The sequence below is a fragment of the Cryptomeria japonica genome, chromosome 3 (assembly GCF_030272615.1).
Source record: "Cryptomeria japonica chromosome 3, Sugi_1.0, whole genome shotgun sequence".
Classification (NCBI taxonomy): domain Eukaryota; kingdom Viridiplantae; phylum Streptophyta; class Pinopsida; order Cupressales; family Cupressaceae; genus Cryptomeria; species Cryptomeria japonica.
In genome coordinates, this window is record NC_081407.1 from 471571816 (window position 1) to 471598534 (window position 26719).

Consider the following 26719-nt stretch of genomic DNA (forward strand, 5'->3'; position numbering starts at 1 on the left):
TTAAGTACTTAAATTCACCAACATTGTGTGGGCTCGTATCTATATTTTTAGTAGATACATTTAAATGTTCATGTTTTTAAACTTTCAGTGCCCTTTTGTTCATCTAAGTTATTTTTGTTATTTAAATTTATATGCATTTTAAAAGTATAAATTTTTATATACTGTTTTAATAACCATCTCCCCACTGTCCCCAAAACCCAGAAAAATATTTGCTGTCCTCGAAAATATGGAAAAAATGCTGCATTTTTTTACTTTCCATGCATAATTGCATGATCACAACCTTGACTTGAGACCTAACTAAACCCAAGACTGTAAAACCAACTTGCAACTTGAGCAATCAAACTTGACAACTGCATGGTAATTTTTTTTATTAATTCAATAATGAATTAATTTGAGAGGCAACAACATGCAAAACCTCAACTTAATTTAACTTGAACTCACTATTGACACATTTTACCACCTTCCTAGCCTTCACCTGAGATAAATGTGTAACATGGTAGATACTCAAGAAACAAGCACAAATGCACCAAGTTATCAAGCAATAATGGAGTAAGCTGCAATAATAACAATCTCACCTAAAGAGAATAAGAAAGCCAGGCGCCCATCCAATTGCATGACTTGAGCCATTTAGTTGCAAGAATACTTCTGATGCTAGCAAGCTACATTGATGGAGTCATTCTATGAAAAAAGGGCAAAGGGAAAGAGCACACGAAAACAAATAGTAAGCTTCCAAAATTACATCCTTCCTTGTTCAAATGGGGCAACAAACCTTTTCAACAAGTGACCAGCTAAATCCCTTTGATTTGCCTACTATCTCCCACAATCCATGCTGACCTGCCCATACAACCTAGATACTACCAATTCCACACCATCAAAGACCACAAAGACGAGACCAGGTTCCTATTCATAGGCCCACTACCAAGTAAGATAGCATTCTCCAAGTGACACACCATCTCGTATCACCAGATGTTCCTTTTTGTCTTCTAGTGACACCTATGCTCCACCAAGTTTCGGGAATGGGTATGGCAGGGGACAGTGGAACATGCTTCCGGTATGGGTTACTTTTTGGACATTTTTTAGGGGACAGTAGGGGACAGCTATTAAAAAATAGAGAAATTTCAAATATTCATTTGAGAACATTGTTAAAGCATTCATCATAGATATTGTAGAAGCTTAATACATAACATTAGACTTGAATTGAGATTTCACATGAGCATTGACAAACCAAAGAATTATAACAAAATGCCTAAAGGATCCAAGTTTCAACTATAAAATGATAAAAACAGAGAAAATATATGACTGTCCCTAATCAGCAAATGTAATTGGCAAATGTAATTGGTAGATCTGTATCAAAATCAGAGCTCGAGTTTGAGTCACTGCTAGTATAAGGGGCTGTCTTAGGTAATGGAACCCCAAGTCCCCGAAACGTTTTGGGGACGGGGACGGGGGTACCAAGGCAGGGAACATGTCCTCATTATATAAGTACATTACATCCACTCACACTTTATATTATTAAGTTCAAATCCCAACCTTTTTTATTACATGAATTTCTAGGCCAATAGACTCTCCCATCCATTACATATATTAATATATTTTTGCTACCAATAGGACTCACAACATTTACGTCTTAATATTAATTAATCTGTTAACAAATAATAAAATATTTATGTTATATAATCATATAACTGACTTAACAATGAGACAAATAAATGAGAAATTGATCCATTGACACTAATATTTGCATGTTAAATTATGATCAATTCAATAATGAATCAATCAAGAGATGTAAATCCAAGTATCAAAACATTACCATTTCAGATTGATACCACCTTATCCATAGGCTCACAAAGTCACTATTAACACTACGACACCAATGCGTTACTCCAAGACAATTTACATGACATAATGCAAGACGCAAGACACTTTCTAATTTAGGACAACGGAAATTAGCACTAACACAAAATACAACACAACAATTACATAACATATCTGTGCACGTATCAAAGACAATGTGTCACATGATAAATGGATTGACCTTCCAAAATGGAGTGCCTCAATGAACCTGAATGCCTGAGAAATGTTTGAAAATGCTGATGTCATCGATTATTTAGGAGAGATCTTTCACTTTGTGCCTTCAAACACCTTCCCTAGGTAAATTGGAGTTGAAAATAATGATTATGAGAAAACAGAGACCCAATTGCTCTGAAATACCATAATGGCTCTGTTATCCCATCAACAAAACTGAGGGATAACAGTGGCTCTTATTAAGGACCATGTCACCTATGTAACAGAGGGCTCTTTTCTGACACTTTGTAACATGATCTTTCTCAATTAGCTATCATAGGGGACTAAAGTTTATAATTGAGAAAGACACCTACCAGAGGGCAGTTTTGTGCAATACAGTTTGGGGAACTATCAGCTCCCTCACTAACTTCTTCCAGGCGAGCAAGAACAAGATAAAGATCAGGGGAAGCACAAAGGTGGTCAAATATGATTACAAACACCAAAGGCAACCAAAAAAGCTCTCAAAACCAAAACCTAAGGAACACATGCCTAGAAGCAAGGAATAACAGCCTAGTGCTGAACCTCTACATTGAGCTTTTGGAGGATAACATTCATAGGATAGCTACGAGAGGGTTTACATGCAGATTACTTAGAAAGCAAATATCTACCAATGAAATCCATGGACAGGCAAAACAACACAGAAAGAAATATAGCAACTATGAAATCAAAACTTGCTCAAGGGGATATTCCATAGACACCTTTGCCAATGAAGCAGATTGTGTAAGGATGTAATGTCCCCTATTTATACTGTGTCAATTATCAAGCAACATCTATGTTACTACCTTAATTAAGCATAGTCAACAATACCTTGTGACATAACTTCTTAAAATCATCCCCTAATTTACAACTGCTCCGTCCCTTTTGCTAGGGCGCTTGAAACCAACTCTCAAGTTAGCCCAGATTACTGAACTCAGTCCATTCACCCTTGGGGCATGCAGCCCAGATTTCAGGAGGAGTCTTTCACCCTTGGGGCATCCTATCGGATGGATTTACTCCGCCCCTCCCTAGCAGCTCCCATCTCCCTAGGGGATTTGGAGAAATACGGAACTGATTATAGATAAGGTTGGTTTTAAAGAGTTCTATTACAAGAATTTATTAACTTACATTTCATTCTTATAATCTTGGATTCTTATAATTAGTTAATTGAAGTCATGTTTAAGATACCTTAATTTGTGTTTGAAGAATTTGTATTACTGTGAATCTAGTTAATACTGTCTACTTGTTCTTCAGAATAGATTACTGATTTAATCTTGTATGTATATTTATACAGATTGCAATTATTCTTTATATATATATATATATATATATATATTATATTATCAATTATAAATGTATTTACTAATTACCTGTTGTATAAATTATTAATACCATTGCTGACTTAAAATATTAGTTATTAATATATTTCTGACTGTAAAGGCAGACAGATCTGACATGCATCGGATCTGGTCTGCCATTATATAAAATTAACATGACTCATACGTATTGCAGTCTATATTAACATTACTGTTAAATTCTGCATACAGGTATTATCAGGCTTCATATATTAGGCATACGTAACAAGCACATCCCCTATGCATACTGCCGAGAACAAGGATGTTACTGCCTGTAACTCAATAACAATTATGTTCCAATCTGATCGATGGTGATAATATATATATTCTCCTCCCTTCGATGCCTTTGATAGAGGTTTGCCCAGTCTTAAATACCTTTCGGTGTTTGCAAATAAACACGTCTCTTCATAGGGAGACGTCTACCTGGCCAAGGGATGTCTTCTTTCCCTCGTTGACCGATTAGACTAAGAGCCCAACCTAAATATTAGGCACCGTTTCCTTTTAATTGGTAGTACTTGTTTAAAGTAATATATATATGTTAAATGACAAATATTTAATTTTGTTCAACGTAATATATGTTAAATGATAAATATTTAATATTATTTTGTAATACTATATATATATATATATTGTTTAATAATAGCAATTTGTCTACAAATTATTGTTTCATCACTAATTCATATGTTAAGTGCAAGGAAAAGAATGGCAATAATAATATTATGAAAATATTAATGTTGGGATATTACAAAGGATCTTTCAAGGAGACCCTTGGTTCGTCCAAAATGCAGGGCTCTTTACAAAATACTGGTATACTGGATTCAAACCATTGGAAAAAAGTCATTTAGGGCACTGATATGGGTAATACTTTATACTTTACCTCACAAATTGTAGTCAGAATAAGTTTTCAAATTGATGGGAAACTCTATGGTAAGTTAACTCTGTACCTCAGATCTATCCATGAAAAAAGGATCAACAAATTATTGTAGAATTTGTGTGGAACTAGAGTTGGATCAACCATTCCCAAACAATCTTAACTATGAAAGAAAGACAGTTGGAGTGGATCTAGTCTATTGATTATGAATACATTCCTCTTCACTGTAGAGGATGTCATAAGAAACGATCTCATAGCCAAAGAATGCTGCCTATTGTCAAGAAGCACCATGCAGGGTAAGGAGGCTTCCACAAACCCATGATTGGGAAGAAAAAGTGGGTGAACACAGGTGCTAAATAAAAACACAAGAAAAAAGTTGAGAAATCCATATATAAGGTGTTAGAAGAGTCAAGGAAAGAGCAAGAGGTGATATGTGGTTATGAGGTTAAGGAAACAATAGAGAAAATATTACATGGGTGATAAGGTTATCATTCTCATTCTCCTCTTTCTTTTAGGAGATCAACCTCCTTACAAATGAGAGTCCCCAAATAAAGGTTCCAAGATACTAGATGAGGAGAAAAGTACCTCAACAAAACAATCTTTGAGAACAAATGCATCACAGTCTCGAGGGAAGTTATCAAGTGAGAAATATGGCCCCAAGTGTTGGTCAAAGGAAGAGGAAGCAAAGCTACTAAAATCAAGATTCAGAAACAAGCTAAGAAGAATGTGTGCCCTTGACATTTGAAAAGCTGATTCTCATTGTGGAATCTGTGCTTTTCATTCCTCCCAAGAATATCTTCCAAGAGTGAAGAGTGATTGGGATCTATTTGTATTCTAGTATGTTCAAACAAATACCATATCACATGAAAATTGAGGATTGAATCCTTTAAACTGGATTTTCTTCTTACATTATTTTATGGCCTCCAACTACAAGGGCCAAGGAATTTTGCCTCCAAGCTTTATGGATATGGAGCACTATAATTCAAAGAGAAATGGTTTATCGGAGATAATTTCAATACCCCTCTTGAAGATGGGAAACAAATGCAGAGGATCCCCCTTAAGACTAGCAGACTATAAGACCAGCTCAAGGTTTCTTCATGCAGAATAACACGAGACTTGGAAAAGATCACATTACAAAGTGGCTAGATCAATTCTTGGACTAATCAGGATGAGTTGAAAAGGGCTTTAAATTAAAATCAGAAGCTCTTCACACCTGAGGATCAGATCATTAGCCAGCTGAATTATGTGTCCAAGAAGAATCTCCCCAGGGAATTGTCCCTTCAAATTTGAGAAGATATGGATTTGTCATCCAGATTATGAAGAATTGACTAGAGAGGAATGGATAAACATTCCATTTGCTCAAGTTTCTTGCATGTTCCATCTAATGGCAAAGTTGAAGGCATTAAAAAAAGGTTTAAAATATTGGAACAACAGAGTAAATATTTTTGCAAACAAAATGATAATGAAAGGCAAGATTTCAAACATCCAAGCATGTGTGCAATAGATGGGTCTTGGCGGTGAGCCAGAGGCAAAGGAGAAAAAGGCTTTGAATAGACTAGATGAGCTTTATTGGTTAAAGGTAACATTTTGGGAGCAACAATCAAGGCATAAATGGATAAAGACAAGATCAAAACATGCAGTCCTTCCATCTTACTATACTGGCAAGTTGTTAAAAGAACGAGATTATTTTTTTGGAAGGGGCAAGAGCCATCTTTTAGTCCCCTTTGATCATGCGTTAACCTGTTAAGTTGACGTAACTATCATTCTATACATAAAATAGAAAAAGTATGTAAGTATAAGAACTGAGTTAATCCAAAAAGTATCCTCCTCAAAGGCACATAATAATTGAAAACTAGAATAGACCAAATTGTGTGAAGACTCATCGTGGTTAGTCAATATTATGCTTCCAACTTGTGTGTCTGAACTACACATGCGAATTATGTGATCAACTTCAAAATAATGAAATTTATAGGAAATTTTATCTATGCCACCATAGGAATTCAAATAGAGCAACATCATATTTTTATATCTTGCAATCCAAAAAAAACTTCACATACAATGTGTTAGCATTTTAATTCGCACCCTCCAATATAACACAAAAAGGAACAGATGTGCAATAGATTCACTCTTTTTAATTAAAAGGGTAAAGTCCCTGTGAATTAAAAATTAACCTAATTTGCATGATAGATACTTGCTATTGACTATCTTCACGATATTTTTTGGGGTGTTTCATGCTCATGCTGAATAAAAGTAAATTTATTTCTTTTAGGATTCACCAAGGATAAAAGGTTGGCATGCACTTCAAAGCTAGGCAAAAGATCTTTATGATTTTTGACTAAAAGAAAACTCTACAACTTACATGCTTGTGTTGTCCAATTAAAGGCAAAGGTTGACTAATCAAGTACACAAAGAATGGGATAAGTTAAACACATACAATGAATGTTATAAGTTAAACATAATAGTTGCAGCCAAAGGTAAAAGAAACCAAACTAACACTTACTACAATACAAAGATTTCGACAATTGTATGACTATGTTCTAGGCACACCACCTCCTCAATTCTTCTCTATAATTGAATGACAACATTTGAATGTTGTACTTGGTGAAGCATGAGGTCACGAGGTTTAGTCTCCCCCTAGCCCACGTGGTACCAGAGGATGTATCGCGCCAGCGTCACTGATCAGGTTAAAAAGTTTACCCGGCACACTGCAGTTTATAGGAGGGTGCTATACCCGATTCCTGTAGTCTTTAAATAAAATAAATAGATTGAATGTTGTACTCATTATTCTTGCACAATGATAAATGAGGGAGGATGAAAACAAAATAAACCAACAAAAAAATCTTTGAAACATGACTCATAATTGATGAAAGGACAAGGATTCAGCTGGGAAATCAATATGAAAAACTCATCACGTACAACACAATGGTCCACCAAATTACTTATGATACTATTTCCCATTTTTAAGTTTCAATTGAGACACATCCAAACTTAATTTTCAAAAGAGTTCATGCCCACCTAAATTCATAAAAATATAAAGGTTTTTGTACTTTGCAATTCTAGAGGTTGCATAAATTGTGAGTTCTATGACCCATCAGGGATTGTGATCCATAGATCATTGGATTGATAATCCTAGTGATACATCATTAATAGGTTTCCGATTTTAGCTCCATACCCCCTCATCAAATTGCCTATAGGCTTCTATATTATTATAGCAGTACTAATATGTGTAAAACAACAAAGAAAATAGATTAAACAACTCATAAAAATAAGGCAAAAACACTCTGTAACATAACACAATGGAGAAAATCCAATTGGGTAGAGAAAATCCAAGAAGAGTATGTCTGTGGCATCCTGCTCACTATATGGTGCTATCAAATGGAAATTCTGCCATTAAAATGGTCCTACAGGCCAGTACAGCTTCCCATGTCTCCAATCTGCCATTTCAATTCACACTAACCACATAAAACACTGTCTATCAACTTCAATACAGCAATAAGAATGATCTTTTCAGCCAACAGGCCTTCAGAAAGAGTAATTGCCTGCCTTTTATCCTTCTTTGCATTTCATTGAAGGAAAACTGGATTGTTTTGCCCAAGAATGGCAACAATCACCCTTGCATAACCATCCAAACATCCACATGGGAACCTGTTGACGTGTATTTTGTACACCATCATACACAGAATAAAATACCTTAAGGCATCTTATCCTCTCTTGAAAAAAGTCTCTAACTGCTGAAGATTCGCATGAAGGATCAGTTAGGATGACTCCAATGTTCTGGTTAGTAGGGTCTCTACGTGTGGATAAGCACCAGTTGGTATGATGTGATTTGCTGTGTCCTCAAGGGGATCTTACACTCCGAAATTCCGAAATCTTACTAAACTAAGAAGCTTTTCAAAAAATAACAAAAGGGATAGGGTTTTGAAAGAATTTTAATCTAGTCTAACCCTAAGAATGACTTCGTGTGAACAAGACTTGGCAAGATTCAACCAACTTCAATTTTGCCATAAGATAACAACTCAATTGAAATTGATGCGATCTTCTAAGGTAACAAAATGATTTTCAATGCATTAAAGATCAAAGACACCACCACAAAGGTACATATCCAAGACACAATAATGATTGAAGGTTAAGTGATTCCAGGTATTCTCCAGTCGACCACGCAAGGCGTTCCTACAATCAGCAAGAAGCTAGTGGTATGGATTACGAATCCTACCAAAGATCAAGTCTCACACTATGTCCTTCAAATTAACACACTACTTTGATTGAGCATGATTCAAGTAAATTTAACAACCATGAAGATAACCAAGAAAGTTGCAACAAAACACCATAACTTCAATATTTCATTGATTTCAAAGTCATCATGTACAACAATTGCTTGAATTCCTCTCCTCAAACTCAATCTTGCTACAAAAGTAAAATTGCTTCTAACTTTAATCTCTCTAATCTCTCAACTATCTCTATTCTCTATTACTCTAGTTACAAATGAAATGAAAAATGAGGGTATAAATAGCATCCTCAATTACAATGAATGGTCCAGATTGAAAGTAGATCAATGGTCAAGATCATGACACCTAAACCCTAATTAGGGTTTGTTACAAATGGCCTCCTTTTTACTGAACAATATTAAATGCATAGCCAAATATTAAATTTGGCACAAAAACCTAGGAGACATAAACCAATGACAAATAAGATGCCATGTCATCTATAACAACCTCTCATCTAGAATCTTATTCCCTTTCCAATTCTCTTTTTTAGCATATGCAACGAATCTTGATACGATTCCTTCGATCTCTGCAATTGGAATCTCGGGAAGATTCTTCATACTTTCTTCCAAATGGATGACTTGATCGAATGCATCTAGAAGAGCTGCGTCCCATGAAGATTCAAGTTCCTTTGTTCTTTCAATCAGGAGCATGGTGGCAAACATCTGATCATATTGCTCATCTGTAACATTAGCGTCCTTGCAAAAGATGACCTTGATTCTATCCTCTAATTCCTGCATATCCACATCTGTCTCGACCTCGATCCTTCTGCCAAGAATGGTACGAAGTACCTCAAATACTCTGTCCTGGATAGGATTGATCACCTCCTCAACTTGGCTACATTTAGTACTGATGTCCTCGAAGAGAACACTCTTCATATGGAGTAAGGTTGACCACTGAAGCAAACTGTGAGGTCCTCCATCCATGATCTTTTCTTGCGCTAAGACCTTCCTTGATGTGTGTCTAATTACTTTCAAGACAGGAATGATAACATCTTTGGTATGGGCAAATGCGGCTACTGTTATCATCAAATTGTGGATTATCTCAAGAACCTGGATAGCTTGATGAATAATCTTCATCATCCTTGTTACAAACTCTATGGCCACTGTATGAGATTTATCCATCCAAGTACTTGTACGCTGGACCATATTCCTGAATCTTTCTGCCTCATTGATTGATTGAAGTGGAAGTGCCTGCACTGGTGATCTAGCTGGATCCTGACGTCCCAAAGGTTCATTGATGTGACTGAAATATGTCCTCCATGCACCGACCTCTCTCTCAAGCTTTCTATTCTTCTCCATTTCTTCTCTAAGCTTGTCTTTCAATGCTTCAAATGAATCGGTGGCATCATCCAACGTCTGCTCTGCTGTGGATGGTCCTAGCTCAAAAGTCTGTATATCATATTCATATGCTAGGATCTCACCTTCATATTTGTCTACTGCCGGTGTAGCTATCTGCAGTTTTCTGGATCCAGTCTCATCTCGAATCATCTTGGACATCTTGGTAGCCTTTCTCTTCTCTGTTACTTCGTGAGAACGTCCAACAAGGCTCTCTAAATCAATTGCATTGTCCTCGTCCTCTACTACGATCACCTTGGTTAATCTTTCCTTCAACCAATCTGGGATAGCCGATCTTGTCTCTTGAACTTGAATTTCCTTATGTACTATTTCTTCTTGTCTGGGAGGAGATGTCATTTCATTGTCTTCTTTATCTTCATCAAACTCATAATCTTGGAGAGATCCATCTGGTGACCCTTGCTGTGCCTGTCCTTCTGTACCATCGACCCCATGGATTCTTCCACTTGAAGTGTCCTTTTCTCCTGTTGAGAAGATGTGCCGGATGAACGATCTCGGTTGGCCTCTTGTTTCTTCTTGGAAGATTCTCTCTTTCCAGGTCTCTCTTTCCTCTTCGAACCTCTTGGATGGAGATTGCCCTCACTGGCACATCGAAGGTTACCTTCACCTGAATTTCTAGGATTAGGATTACCTTCACTTACACTAGCTCCACCTTCGGCTGGTTTCTCTTCCAAAGTGAAAGTCATAGCTATGCCTTGCTCTCTCAACTTCTGATGCTGTACGTAAACCCATCTGCGAGTACAAGACAAGACTGGAGCCATTAAAGCATCTAAATCCACGACCTCGGGCTCATTCCAATCTAACCTTATTGATTTGCTTTCTCGATCATAGGATGACTGGATATGTCTGCCACTGTCCTGAGCTTGGTCGACCACTCTGTAAATCCTGCATTTCCTGATGAAATCCAAAGGCAATCTAGAATGCATTTTTCGTTTCACTTCAAGATCATCTAAGAGATTCATCATAAAATCTTCAATTTGGTACTCATGCTTAAATTTCCTACCGACTGTCTCCTCTAAATGTCCATGTGGATCAAAGCTTTCCCTCAAAGCAAAGGTTGAAAAAGAATACAAGGCTAACTCCTTCTCTGCGTCATCCATGGCTAAAGCATTAGGACATACCTCAACTGAATTGCCCAAAATGATAGGTACTGGAACTCCATTCCCATGTCTGTGTCTGAATGCCTTCGCATATGCTGCCAACTGTCTTGTTACTTCAAGTAACACAATTCTGTCTGTCGGATATCTCGGCAACATGTATGGAGGTAAAGGACATCCATGTACTTTAATATAAGTGAACTTGGGAAACTGAATAAACCAAGCACCGTACCTCTTGATTAAATCCTGTGCATCTTGAGATAATCTGTTGTGAATCCCACCTTGCAACGTCCTTGTGATGTTCATCGTGAAGGTATCATTAACTAGCTTGTAGTTGCTCCCTGGCGGATGATGCAAGTAGGCATAGGAATCACAAGCTCTGACCTCGCCGGGTCCTCTTCCAATCACTCCTCTGTGAGGTAGTCCTGCGTACTCAAAACTCCTGATCAAGGCATAGATGACGTATGAACTCATGTGGAAGGACTTGGTAGCCTTGAGTCTCCTCAACTGTACGTCTAAGCAATGGCTAATCATCCTAGCCCAATGTATCGTACCCTTTCCCTGAACAATCACCTGGATGAAGTAGAACATCCACTTCTCAAAGTAGAAGGCCTGAGGGGCTCCTGTAACTCGGTTGAGCATCGTGATCAAATCTCTGTACTCCTCCTGGAAATCAATCCTGTGCGGTGTGTTCGGGATCTTGCTCAGACGGGGACGGCTCTTAAGTAACCAGTTCTTATTGATAATGCTTAGACAAGCATCTGGATCATCTTCGTACATTGACCTGGCTCCTTCTATGCTCTTGTATATCATGTCCCTGTGCTCTGGAAGATGGAAAGCTTCACTTATAGCTTCCTCTGAAAGGTACGTCAAAGTGTTTCCCTCATTGGACACGATCGTTCTGGACTGTGGATCATAGTGACGAGCACACTCGATCATCAACTCATGGCACTGAACAGCTGGAGGAAAGTCGGCCGCCTTAATGATGCCACTCTCGATTATTCTCCGGGCGACAGGTGATGGCTTGCCAATGTAAGGGACCTCTCGAAATTTCTTCGTGCTAAAGTTACCCAAGTTGGTATCTCCAATGTTGCTCCACTTCGACACGATCTTAGTCTCCACTTCTTCGGTCTTCTGATCTTCTTTCATGAGAGCTGAACGACTGGTGGATGCTCCCGCCTTCGGGGTTGCCATACCTACACAACATTTCATAATGAGAAACTAGATCTTGCAATATATAACATAGATTAGAGAATATTTTAGGAAACTTCATGATAAGTCTTAGAGTTATCATTTCCTAAAAAACGATTGAGCTAGGAATTCAAAATTCAAAATTCAAAATTTAAGCTATGACGATCTAAAACTTAAAACAATAAAACCAAATCGCCATACCTCACGAGAGAGCTAACTCTAGAATGCAAATGAATAAAATCGCCTAGGCAAAATTGAAGTTATATAGTCTTCAACGTGATCTCTCCTTCAAAATAGCAACTTCGCCACCTTTGATATGTCCCTGACGTGGTCTCCAATATCTTCTTCAAGTTCGCACAATATGAAACTTTAGATTCGCACCACCTTGGATAATATTTGCGCCACCTTGCTTGAAATGAAATTCGCACTTGAACACAATTTCGCACTTCTCCCTTTGTCTTCCAAATCGCATGTGAAATGGCAAAAAAAATGATAATGTGAAAATGAAGATTTTCACCCTCCTTTTATAGCGCTCACCTCATATTCTCCTTGAGGCCGACTTGGTAATTAAATAAGGCAATTTAAACGATTTTTAAATAAATACAAGGGCCGACCTCCATAAAACAAATAAATACCAAGCGCTATATTTAATTTTTTATTAAAATAATTAATTAATTATTTGCCAACGTTTTTTAATTTAACAATTTCGATTTTTACAAGGCAAAAAACAATTAATTAATACCAAGCGCAAATATTAAATGCCATTTTAATTGGATTTTCAAACTTATCGAATTTTCTAGCATTTAAATAATTTCAAAAATGTGTTTGAGCGCCAAAATTTGAAAATGAAATATACAAACCTCATCGCCCTGGTCCCTGACTGAGGGACAGGAGCGATCCATCATCTTGGTCTCGATTCTTGCAATTTCGACGTCCAAAGTCTTCATCTTCACGTTGAATTTGTCATGTTCGTTGGGTCCTTCGAGCTTGAGTGTCTTGCTTGAGCGAATGAATGTCTCTAGATGTGATATCGCCCTGGTCCCTTGGAGAGGGACAGGGGCGATCCTAGTATTTCCCCCTTGACCTTTGTAACTTCGAACCTCAATCTTCATTGTGAAGGATAAACAATGCTATTCTTTCATTCCACGCTCGTTTTTCTTGACTTCTATAAGGCATTTAGACGTTTGGAAGGATCATCGCCCTTGTCCCTTGGAGAGGGACAGGAGCGACCCATGTGTTTTCTCCATTTCAAGCTTAAAATTGGTAACATCTTAACGTTCACCTCCTTTATATCACCTTCCAAATGATGTTTTAAACTTTATGCAACCTTGCTTTGACGTGATCTTCAAAGGATAAAGAGTGCTCTAACCAATATCGCCCTGGTCCCTTGGAGAGGGACAGGAGCGATCCTTGTGTCCTGGCTCAAATTTGCAAACTTTTGATCTTTGTTCTTCGTTCATCACCTTCCAAATGGCGTTCTTGACCTTGCCTACCCTTGCCTTGTCTAGGTTTTGACGGAACATGAGTGTTTTAATAAAAATCGCCTTGGTCCTTGTCCAAAGGACAGGAGCGATATAGGCTCCTTGGCTCAATTGATAACATTTTGACGTTAAAAACCTTTGTATATCATCATCGAAAGACACCTTTGACCTTGTATGATCTTGCATAACCCTGACTTAACGAGGTTTTGGAAAGATTTAATCAATATAATCAATATCGCTCTAGTCCCTTGGAGAGGGACAGGAGCGAACTTCAACGTTTTGAGCTTGTCCTTGTTTTGACCAACTTGCAATCACTTTCATCATGTAAAATAAAGTCCCTCGATCCCTCTCAGCCGCTTGGTACTTGGCAAACTTTTGAAATCTAGGCACTTATAGGAATTTTGCTCTGGTCCCTTCCTGAGGGACAGGAGCGAACTAGGGGTCTTGGTGTAATTCCTTCAACATAGGCGACTTTGGATACTTCGTCCTTCATTGAGGTGCCTTAAAACGTCCTTGCCACCTTGTACTTTGTCTTGGAGTGCCTTGAACTTGGAGGAAAAGGCATCATAATCATCATATCGCCCTGGTCCCTTGGAGAGGGACAGGAGCGATATTGCTCTTGTAGGCTTCATTTCACTTCATCACCTTCAAAAACTATCTTCACTTGTCTTGTTATACCTCCTTTCATCCATCCATGCCTTGAGATTCTTTCAAACTTGGCAAGAAAAACATCTAAGACAAAAATCGCTCTGGTCCCTTGGAGAGGGACAGGAGCGAACTTGGGCATTTGGGTCCCTTGTTGACGTTTCATAATCTTCAATTTGTCTTCAACGGGTTCGACTCACCTCCTTTCTTGCCTTCAAACATAAAACTTACTTGATTTTTGCCTGAATTTTGCCTTATGAAGAACTTCGCTCTGGTCCCTGGGAGAGGGACGGGAGCTACAAAGAACTTCGCCCTGGTCCCTGACTGAGGGACAGGAGCGATTTTTGCATTTTGGGTCATTCTTCTTCACGACGGCACTTCAAGTTATATTCATTTGATAAAACACATCTCCTTGGACCTCTTCAAATCGTCAAGCCGTAAAAGTCTTGCAAGGACAAAGCAATATTTGATTTTAAGCTCCGGTCCTTCACTGAGGGACAGGAGCGATTTTCTTCCCTGAGGCATTTCCGTGTTCGTGAAATTCTTCAATTTATATTCAACGGAAAGATCACGCCTTCCTTCATCACTTTTAATTCGAAATTCATCTTGACTCTGCAGGGACAGTAAGATTTTTGAAAACGAGCTCCGGTCCTTCACTGAGGGACAGGAGCGATTTAGCTCCTACAGGCCAAAATAACATGATTTCACAAGTTTAACCAATTCATGAGGCAAAAACAAATCATTCCCAATGCCTGGGATCAAAAATCAAAAAACTTCAAAATTTAGTCAAAATTACTCAATTGGACAAAAATTCACATTTCATCTTCAACACTTAGACAAATTTAAGCTCTGCACTCAAAATTTCCAATTGAAAATAGACCATTTTGGCGAATTCATTTCATTCAAAATTTGCATCCTACGAAAGGAGGCTCAAAAGCTCTCAAAACTGACTGGATTCTGGCCTGAAAAGACGGCAATTAAAACCCTAAGGCTTGACCCTAAATCCAGACAATTGACTGACTAACAAAACCCTAAAAAACGAAGCGAAAGGCGAGCGAAAAACAAGCAAAAAGAGGGGGTCCCCATTTCAAATGGGGCGATGTGTGAAATGGTCACAACAGAACCCAAATGATATATGTTCCAACTCCAATAGCCTCCAACAAAAAAGAAATGACTTTACTATTTGCCAAATTGACATGAACTACCATGGCTTCATGGGGACATGGCAATCACCGCTATTTAGGAATAACAGCCCACAAAGATGATGTTTACTTCCCTAACAAACTCAGCCTTTTCCAAAGTCAAATGGCCATCAAAACTTATCTGGAATGGATGAAGATATGTATGCTTGAAGCCATAAATCTCCCAATGATGTTTTGGACCACCACCAAGACCTGTAGACATATTTTCTCCATTCATACACTCACAAGATATCATTCCAGCATTCTCCATAGTATGAAAGCAAATCATCCCAATAATGATCCCAACAAAAGCCCAATGCTCCAATAATCCACATGATATCAGAAAACACTCCTTAAATGACTTCATACCATTTATGTGAAAGATTGAATGCCTACTGCAACCCATTATCACCTATAGCAACCTAGAAGATGCCTGTAGCAGTGTACCAGTAACCTATAAGTGACACTGCAATGTAAACATAACTTTTGGAATCTTCCCAGTCCAAATTACTCAATCAGATTCAGATCACAACTCCCTAAACAAGGAGTCTTTTGGTCCTCAAAAGCCACAAGACACAATCAAATACAGGAACTTCTTTCCCGCGCCTTCACGAGACATCCACTAAGCTTTGTTTAGCAATTGCCTTTTCTCAACAGTCAGGCATGTCTCGCATTCTCCTTGTCTAGTCTACCTTACCCTCTTATCAAGAATGACATCTCCCTCCAATCCTTCAGTCTCTTCAAATGCAAAATCATCCAGTGAAGAGCTCATCCTCCTGCTCTTCATCCATCATAGAAGGTTCAAACAAGCATGACCAACAAACATTGATCACTGAAAATATTTTCATACTCCAGCAATTCAAACAAAAAGCATTCTGTCCCACCTGCTCAATGATCTGAAATGAACCATTCTGCAGAGGTTTCAACTTCCATGAAGACCCTTGTGGTCTCTCTTGCCCGTGTAGACCCAAACTATTCTATGTTGATAATGACATCTCTTATACTTGAGCTGAAACATTTTTAGTCTCTGTTGGACCTAGAGGTGTATTTGCATCACTTTCACCACAAGCCTCTGAACTTTATTAATCTCAATGTCTCTGTTTTCCAGCTCCTTACTTGACTGTACCAAATAGATATCAAATGGGCTTGGTGGCATAATGTAAGAACCCCTGCTCAATCTGATTTTTTTTTTTCAATTTCAGATATTTGACATTCTGTCAAACACTTTGCATGCAAGGTCTGATTTCTGATTTCTGATTTCTGAGTTCTTATTTTGTTTTTGTTTTTTTGAAGTTTGTTTCAATGCCGAATGATGAAGAACATATAGAAATGCAAGTACTAAAATGCATAAATCATAAACAACAAGTTTCTTAATGAAAGCTCACTTATTAGCCTAAGATCAGATCTGATATAGGTCTGATACAATTACAACGGCAAACTAATGTCTTCGGGTTTGAAGTTTATTACAAATCAAAATGGTTACACACATACCCAAAAGAAAGGATAGAAGCCCAACATCTAGTAGAAGGTACGGCTGCCTCAAATGGTGATCAAAATGACTGATAACAGCAGCAAATGTTCTCTGAAGATCTGATATAAAGTGCTGACCTTCAAACCCTAGTTGAACATCGTCCAATTCTCCCAAAATATGCAAACCCTTGTGCCAAACTCACATAAAATATTCCAGCAATGATAAAAATATTATTCCACCTCCAATGGCTTCCAAAAATCAGTCCAAATCAAGTCGCCCTAGCTGGAAATGTCATTAGAAATTCTCAAAATGGGATTTGAAACCCTAGCTTCAGCAACCATGAAATTACTTCAGTCCATAAACTCTTGTCAAAGCACCCTTAAAAATGATGCCAAATGGACGCCAAAGATGTGCCATGATCAAATCTGCAATTATCATCAATTTCTATCAACACCCAAAACCCTAGCTGCCAAATATTTGTGAAAACCAGCGAATAACAAACCCTCTCCTTGGCTGTTCCAACTGAAACCTGAAACAATATGCTCTATAAGGAACCCTAGGTGGATTCCTCTCACAAGGTGGTGTTGGGTTTCCGTCCAACCCACTAAATTCTGAAGGTTTTCGTCCTCAGAATTGGCTAGGCATGAACATACCAGCTGAAAATGGAGAATTCTCAAATAGCATAAATCAACATAATAATGCTTGGAGGGCGTAGGGATCTATTTATAAAAACTCTCCATGCCACTTTTGGACCCTAAAATCCATTAAATTATTTTTAATAAATTTTTCTTCTCTCTAAGGGGTCGTCCCACTCCAAGGAGCAATATTTATTTTTTATTTTTGCTTTTTATAATTTTCCCCTTCATAAAGTCACTTTATGACTTAACAAAATAAGTCAATTTATTTTTTAATTTTTTATCATTCCGAAAAGTGACTCATAATATCATTTTATAAGCTCCCAATAAAATAATATTTCACTTTTAATTTTTCCATTGATAAAATAATGTTAGGCCTAGAATTTCATCCCTCATCCCTCATCTCCAAATTAGCCCACCAAGATGACAAATAGGCTAATAATCTCATTAAGTGATCACTGAAGAGAAGGAGACATTACACATAAAACCAAAACGCCCCTTGAAAGGCAAACGATTCAAAGAAGAACAAATGGTCTTGCTTATGACTCTTATATGCACACTAAATGTTCATCACAGCCTTTGGGATACCTATGATTACAACCCCATAGCACCTGTAGTAATGTTTTGTTCGCAACTATCCATACATTTGGGGATGAGAGGCAGTAGACAGTTTGAGCTTGGTATCCATTCTTTCACACAAAGTGCACCAAAACTTGCTCAAGAACCTTGAATTCCTGTCAGATATAAAGCTCCCTAGGATACCAAAATGTATACACACATAATTAGAGAAAACTTTCACTGTATCCCTGTCACCATCTGCAATCAGCACAAACTTCTTGCAGAAATGTCCACAATTACAAAAGTATAATCATTGCCTTACTTAGTTCTTGGAAAACCTCCAACAAAATTCAAGGATTGGTATAGCCCCAACTATTGATTGTTGGATTTAATCACACTACACAACTAACAACTATGGACAAACTCTACATCATCCGCTTGTAGGCATGGCCAATAAACATAGCACTAGAGATTACTTGTAGTCTTATTTACACCAAACTGACCAGCTACATGTGATGGATGTGCCTCAAGCATCAACGCTTTTGGCACACAAAGTCTGCCTACTTTGTATAGGAATCCTTCCTAAAGGTAGTTGTATTGTTGAGGCACAAACCCAACATGTTTCTCACTACATATAATCTAATTTATATCTTGCTCGTAATCTTATACATACACTTCACAAAATAAAGGCTCCAACTTGGACAAGCTACTCATTGTAGATAAAAAAGGTGGTCTAGATAGCATATCAGTCAGTCACCTTATTTGTCACAAATAGCTGACCACGAGATGGAAGTGTTGAAGGAATCCCATCCATTCATAATGACTAGACTATTGCAATTATGCATGTGCTTCTATGTATTATAAGGGCTTATGTTTTGAATGCACCACAATCTACTTTTCCAAGTAACACTCCCACTTCTTCACTGTGGAAACTGGAAACCAAAGCATATAGTTCCTTATCATACACGTTGGACTTTAATATAAGCCCTTTGAAAGTTTAAGACTAATAACAAATAGGCTTATCCCTGTAGCCATACTACACCCATAGCATCATAGCTAACATCCATCTCTACCTCAAAAGTTGCTTACAAAATTGGGTAAAGCAACTATTGGTGTCAAACTTATCTTCTTCCGACTACTCAAATGCACATTATTATCAATTGCTGCAATAAAACTCCCTTCCTTTGCAGCAATATATGAGAAATATTTAATGAATTTATTAAGGTAGTGGACTTTGGCCAATTGAAAGTTGCCTTAACCTTGGATGGATCTATCCTTGTCTCTCCATCACCATGACTGAGCTATACTAAAGAAGTTTTAACATACTTGCACTTCTTACCTTTCGAGAGTAATTTATTCTCCTTCAAAATATCAAACGCCTTTCAATATGAAACAAATGCCCTTCACAGGACCTATTGAACACTAATATATCATCTAAATAAACAATGACACAAGAGTCAATTACTAGTCTCAATACCTTGTTCATGAGGCTCATGAAAGTCAGTAGTGCATCGCACAATTCGAATGGAAGAACCAACTGTTCAACGAGACCCTGGTATGTTTTGAATGCTGCCTTCTACATGTCCCCTTCATTGACCTTCACTTGATGATATTTATCTTTAAGGTACAACTTTGTAAAAGTATTTACCATGCTGCAATTGATCCAATAGATCACCAACTTGAGGAAACAGATGCCAATTCTTCATGGTTATCTTGTTCAGTCCCCGATAATATCTAGCACAATAGCAATAGACAATCCACATGGAGATGTACTTAGTCTAATTACTCCTTCAGACCTTCCAACAAGTTATTGACCTACTATCTGACTTCTGCACTTCCATAACACTTTGTCTATACAGCCCCAAGTTGGGTCAAGGACACTCAAGTAGTTACTGAATCTTGTGTTCTATAACTCTCTTTGGGGCCAGTCCTTTAGGTTCTACGAATAATTCAGAAAATATACTCACCAGATCATCCACACCTTGCTGCTCTTGATGAGCATATCTGCCATGTAGTCCTTTCAACTCAGTCCCTTTTTTGTTCCCCTTTGCCTCTAAATATCAACAAAGAAAACTCACAATAGTGTTGATCAACCACTTGGCCTTTGCCACACTTGCCCTGGTAATTTGTGTCTTCAGATCACCAATTTGAGGAAACAGATGCCAATTCTTCATGGTTATCTTGTTCAGCCCCCGATAATATCTCGCACAATAACAATAGACAATCTACATGGAGAGGTACTTAGTCTAATTACTCCTTCACACCTTCCAACAAGTTATTGACCTACTATCTGACTTCCTGCGCTTCAATAACACTTTGTCTATACAGCCCCGAGTTGGGTAACGGACACTCAAGTAATAACTGAATCTTGTGTTCTACAACTCTCTTTAGGGCCAGTCCTTTAGGTTCTACAAATAATTCAGAAAATATACTCACCAGATCATCCACACCTTGCTGCTCTTGATGAGCATATTTGCCATGTAGTCCTTTCAACTCGGCCCCTCTTTTGTTCCCCTTTGCCTCTAAACATCAACAAAGCAAACTCACAATAGTGTTGATCAAGCACTTGGATTTTGCCACACTGACCCTGGTAATTTGTTTCTTATTCTTAACTGTGTACAACATGAGTTAGAACCACCCTATACTAATTAGGCCTTCTCCAATATGTAGCATCAGTATCACTAAATACAAGTATGGATTGCCAAATATCACTCCAAATACATCCAAGGGAACCACATAAACCAAAACATCATCTTTGAAATCAGCAACCACTAAGAATGTGACTTTGCATTGCTTCTTCACCTTGATTTCCACGCCATCTTTCTGCCAACCCACAGCATAAAGTTGTGGATGCTCCATTACTTGCAGACCCAATTCATTTACTAAATTCTGGGATGTTAAATCAGCCTTACCTCGTTGCTGCACTCCTGTACACTCTATCGTTGCCGCTGCTAGAAGTAACCTCATTAAATATCTTGGTCTTCTTCATAACAGATGAGATAAAAACTGCTTTTTCAAAAATTTCTTCAAGTCTTCATGCTTCAAAATAAGAGCAACTTTTCTACGCTTGAGAGATAATGCATGACTCTCATACCATGTGATAGTATGGCTTGATAACTTGAGCCTAGCAAGTGAGATCTGTTAGTGAGAAGTAAGCTTATGAAGGCTGAAGTACACCTCCATCTAGGATATCCAATAATCTAGCTTCTCAACACAAATCTCCCTGTCATATGGCTATATATCAATCTTTGGTTGAGCCTAAAAATACAATCCATGTGGATGACTCCCCTTCTCATAGTTCAGTCTTCACTAGTTCCTCTTCTTCCTTATGTTAAAGCATTCCTAACTTCTCAAGGCTTGCATAAAGATTTCAATCTGCTCTATCTTTCCCTTTGAATTAGAGATTCTAGCCATTGCTCTTACAACCCTAGTCCACAGCCTTGTTCCTCTTGAGATCATAAGTAACTAGACTCTTTCTGACACTTGACCTTGTAGATGGGCATAAAACATCAACAGCCCTAATCAAAAACCAGAACTTCAAGATTTGATACTGTTTGATCCATAAATCACTAGATGGTTAATCCTATTGATACATGATTAATGGATTTCCAATGTTAGCTCTATCTACACTCTCATCAAACTACCCTAGAGGCTTCTATCTTACCCATAGCACTATTAATCTACACAAAACAGCAAAGAAAACAGATTAAATAACTAGTACACACAAAGCAAAAACACAAGAAACAGTCACATAACACAATAATGCATATAGAGAAAACCCTACAAAGTAGAAAAACTCCATGAAGAGTATGCATATGGCATCTCACTCACCATTCAATCCTATTACAGGGAGATCTTGCCATTAAAATGGTCTTGTGGATCTGCACAAACAATAGTACAGCTTCCTCTGTTTCCAATCTGCCCTTGCAATCCACAAGAACCCTATTACACATTATCTTCCTCCTTCAATACAGCAATAAGAGTGCTTTTTGCAGCCAACTGAACCTTCACAATGGGTATTTGCCTAGCTTTTATTCTTCTCTTCCTTCTCTTCCTAGCATCAATGAAAAAATGGATCAATTGTCCAAAAATGGCAATGGCCACCCTTGCATAACTGCCCAATCATCCAAATGATCCATATTCCAGCCCCAATGGCCCCCAACAAAGAAAAACAAAGAGTTTACCATCCAGCAAATTGACATGAACCACCACAGCTTCATGGAAGACAAACTGTCACAGCTGTGAAGGAATAACAACCTGCCAAGATGATGTTTGCTACCCTAACACTACCAAATGCATGTAAACAACAAGCTCAGCCTTTCACAAAGTCAAACAAGCACCAAACAAGAAACAAAATCATCCTGTTTGTGCTCTATTTCCCTAAAACAACTTTCAAAAACAATAAGCATAAAAGTTTATCTGAAATGGATGAAAATATGGATAATTGGTGCCACAAATATCCAAGCAATATTCCAAACCACTTCCAAGAACCTGCAGACACATTTTCTCCATACATACACTCCCTAAATATCATTCTAGCTTTCTCGATATTGCTGAAAATGACAATCACCAATGATGATCCCAACAGAAAACCAATGTTCCAATAATCTATGTGAGATCAAAAACACTCCTCAAATGACCTCATACCTTTTATGCATAAATTTTATATCTAAAGAAACCTATAATCATCTGTACCAGCCCACAAAACTCTGTAGTGTAATGTCTCCTTTTAGGATTACCCTAAATTTTGCCCTAGAAACACAAGTTCAATAAAAACAAGAAACATAATATAGTTAGAAATATAATTTTACCCAAAGAATGTAAAAGTCAGATAGATCCTGGTCGAGACCCTGCAATCATGTTAGACAATTATTGAAGATACAATTCACAAAATCAATTAGTACTAGAGTTAAAGAACATATATTCACAATCAACTTAATCATATAATATCTATAAATCATTATTTGGGGTTCAACCATAAAGGGCTCAGATAAGGAGACATGATAGGGTGCCAAAAGCGATCCTCACACTAGGCCCAAGAGTGGATATACCATCCCTCTTGGCCTCATGTGGCCTTCCACCATCCATCCTTCATGAGGTGGTGTACCTAGTGAGGAAGCTTGTACCTGCCCTCCCTATTCATACCACCTTATTTGCCCTCATATGATTAAGACTCCTTTGAATCCATTCCAACAATCAACCATTGTAGAGGTTGGAGAGGAAACTCCAATAGGGTGCCCGAAGCATCCTTCCCATCTAAGCCCAAGGGCAGGATACACCTTGCCCGCCTTGGCCTCAACTAGCAAGTCGCCAACCATCCATCATGAGGTGGTGTACTTAGAAGAGGATCTCATATCAATTTCTCCCTCCCTGTATTCCCTCACTCACCTCACCATGATTGATTGCAGCTATTTGTTAAATAGACTAGATATCTAAATATTCCACATTTTTTTTTTTTTGTTGCCACAGGATATCCCCGCAACCCAGCCAGCACCCATTTGGGGCGAGCTGAGGTGAGACTAGTCCCTGGGGATGTACCAAGCCGCCTGCAAACCAGGTGTATTGGGTGAATCCAGGCCTCAAAGTCGAACTCAAGACCAATGGGGAGCAAACCCACAGCCCAAGCCAACTCCGCTACTAATGCGGGCTAAATATTATTGCTTATAAGATGTTACGTATCAAATATATTATTTGTTGTATACATATTATTGCCTATTATAGTATGTGAGGAATTATGCATTAAAATTACTATCATGCTTCATACATCAAGCATACATATTAACATATATCCCTGCATACCACAATGTTTACAGTTTATTAGATCAGGTATGGCTATATTCTGAATGGCAGACTTCCTTAATTTATTCTTATCTTCCTTGTTATTCAATCCTCCTGCTTGATTTCTGATTAAATAATTATTTATGTCTTGATCAATGCTTATTGAATTCTCTTCCTTGCTGCCTTCTTACATCGTGGTCCTTTGCCTTTATATCTTCATGTCTCTTGAAGAGAGACAACTCTTGGAAGTTGCTGTCCGGAGGGTCACAACCTTTTAGTAATGTCTCTTCATAACCCAAACCAATCGCTGCATCAAGTGCCTTAATTGCTGTTAGTCATCGATTGCTATAATAAGATTGTAGTCTCCTTAATATTAATCATCACTCCTTTCTAAAAGGAAATTGCTGTCCAATATATTATCCCTTCTATTAATCACCATCCAATATATTATGGTTTCTATTTATCGCTGTCAATATGTTATGTTTTCTTCTAATCGCTGTTCTGCAAGTGATGACTTTTGCTTCTACACGTGCTGTTTGTATAGATATTAATCATTGCTGTTGTTAATCATTGTTCGCTGCCTTCTAAAGATTTAAAATTTGTGAAGAATTATAAATAAGACAAATTTTCTGCTGATTAAGACAAGGTTAATACTATTACTTAGGCGGGGGCATGAAATGTAGCAGCTTGCACAATGCTTGTAACAGCCTAAAGAATGCCTATAGTAGCCTGCAAGATGCTTGTAGCAGCCTACATGTAACCCTGCAGCATATACCTGACTTTTGAACCTTCCCAGTTCAAACTACTCTGCCAGTGTCAGGTCAGATCATTGGTGATCCATTAAACTAATATTAAAACAAATAAATGATGGCTAGTGGTTATGGTTGCATTAGATAGCTAGCATTTACTAGCTCAATATTCCTATGCCAGCCAATTATCATAAGCATAGGAAGCAGCATTCCATGGGAACAAGTCCCCGAGAGTCCACTTGACATCCCAAACGTCCCAAGGATTTGAGGACTTGGAGGGGACCTTCCCTTTTTCCAAGACTGGATAACCTGTTCCATTTTGGTGCATGCAAGTAGAAATATAACTTTTTAAGGAACATAATCTAAAAACTCCTAAACACTTTAAGGCGGAGGACTCTAATTGCAAATTCAGCACATTATATTTGCTTCTTAACATTTTACATGCTTTTAATTTGTTTAATTATTTCCTAGTTTACTAGCCATTTTAGCATTGTCCCCAAACTTCAGAAAAAAATTTGCTATACCCAAAACTTCATTCCCATACCCCATCCCAGAAACTCAAAGAAACATCAATAAGCACCAACAAATTAGTTGCGGTTGTGCCAAATAGGGTTCTATTACAATTGTGTGATAGACAATTAGTTGTTAGTTCAAGTTGAGGTTGCACCATGGAGAAAAGGATGACAGAACATAATGATTTATGTTGTAATTGCCCCAACCATTTCATGTATAGAGACATTAACAGACCTTTAAAAAGTAGTAAGATCCAAGTTTAGGAAAGCCAGATTACATAAAGGCGTTTGAATTGTTTGGGTCTAGTCTGTCTTCTTCTGTACCTGAGATAGAAAATGATACCAAATAGGGTTCTACTGTTGACGTTATAGCTAGGTCGGATCCCTTCTAGGGCCGACCTAGCACGTGTAGGTGACTAATTGGCCTATTGGCCTTAGTCACGATTTATATGCAATAATCATAACTTGTATTGAAACATGTTGATGGGACTGACCCTATATTGGGCGCCAAGCCTAAAGCATTATATTGTAATTAAATTGCTCTTCTTGTAAGCCGACCTAGGGTGAATTGGGAGGCTAAGACACATATATATACAAAGTCCAAATCATTGTATCAACACACAATGAGCGAATACATTCTTCATTCAGCAATCTCCTTCAGCAGTGATCAGCGAACTATCACCCAAGGTCAGCGAATACCTCTAAGGACAGCGAATCAACTTCCAAGGACAGCGAACTACCTTTTAGGAACAGCGATCATCTTCAAGCACAGCGTATTCATTCAGAGGCAGTGAATCCTCTCCATTATCAGCAAATGATGCTTATAGCAGATAAGTCAATTGTACTGCTGTGCCCTAGTTTGGAAATCATCACTCTACTGTGCATATACTGCTGTTCTAAGTGCTTCAAGTGTTGAAGCAGAGTTGTAAAGATTCTTACTGATTATTGCATAATAAGATCTGAGATTAATTGCTGGGTTTTTCACCTCCAAGAGGGAGGTTTTCCCAGGGTATTCTGGTGTCTTTTGTGTTCCTTTTATTGGTTTTCTGTTATTGCTATCTATATTTAACAGTCTGATCTAAAATTAACATCTACAACAATTGCATGATAGATAGTTAGTGGTTAGTTGAGGTTGCATCATGGAGAAAGGATGACAGAACATAATGATTTATGTTGTAACTTCCCCAACCATCTCATATATAGAGACATGAACAGACCCTTTGAAAGCAGTGAAGACCTAAATCCAGGAAAGCCAGATTACATAAAGGTGATCTTATTGTTTTGGTGTAGTCTGTCCTCTTCTGTGTATGAGATAGAAAATGATACCAACTAGAGTTCTATTTCAATTGTGTGATAAATAATTAGTGGTTAGTTGAGGTTGCACCATGGAGAAAAGGATGAAAGAATATAATGATTTATGTTGTAACTGCCAACCATTTCATATGTAGAGACATGAACAGACCATTAGAAAGTAGTAAGATCCAAGTCAAGGAAAGCCAGACAAATAAAGGTGCTTCTATTGTTTGGGTGTAAAATGG

The 26719-nt window shown here is 37.9% G+C and overlaps 1 protein-coding gene across 1 annotated transcript in view; it reads right to left on the reverse strand.

Moving 5' to 3' along the window:
- Positions 1 to 26719, reverse strand: part of LOC131029589 (peptidyl-prolyl cis-trans isomerase CYP38, chloroplastic) — a 32858-nt gene that overhangs the window by 3136 nt on the left and 3003 nt on the right. The gene's annotated exons all lie outside the window — the stretch shown is intronic.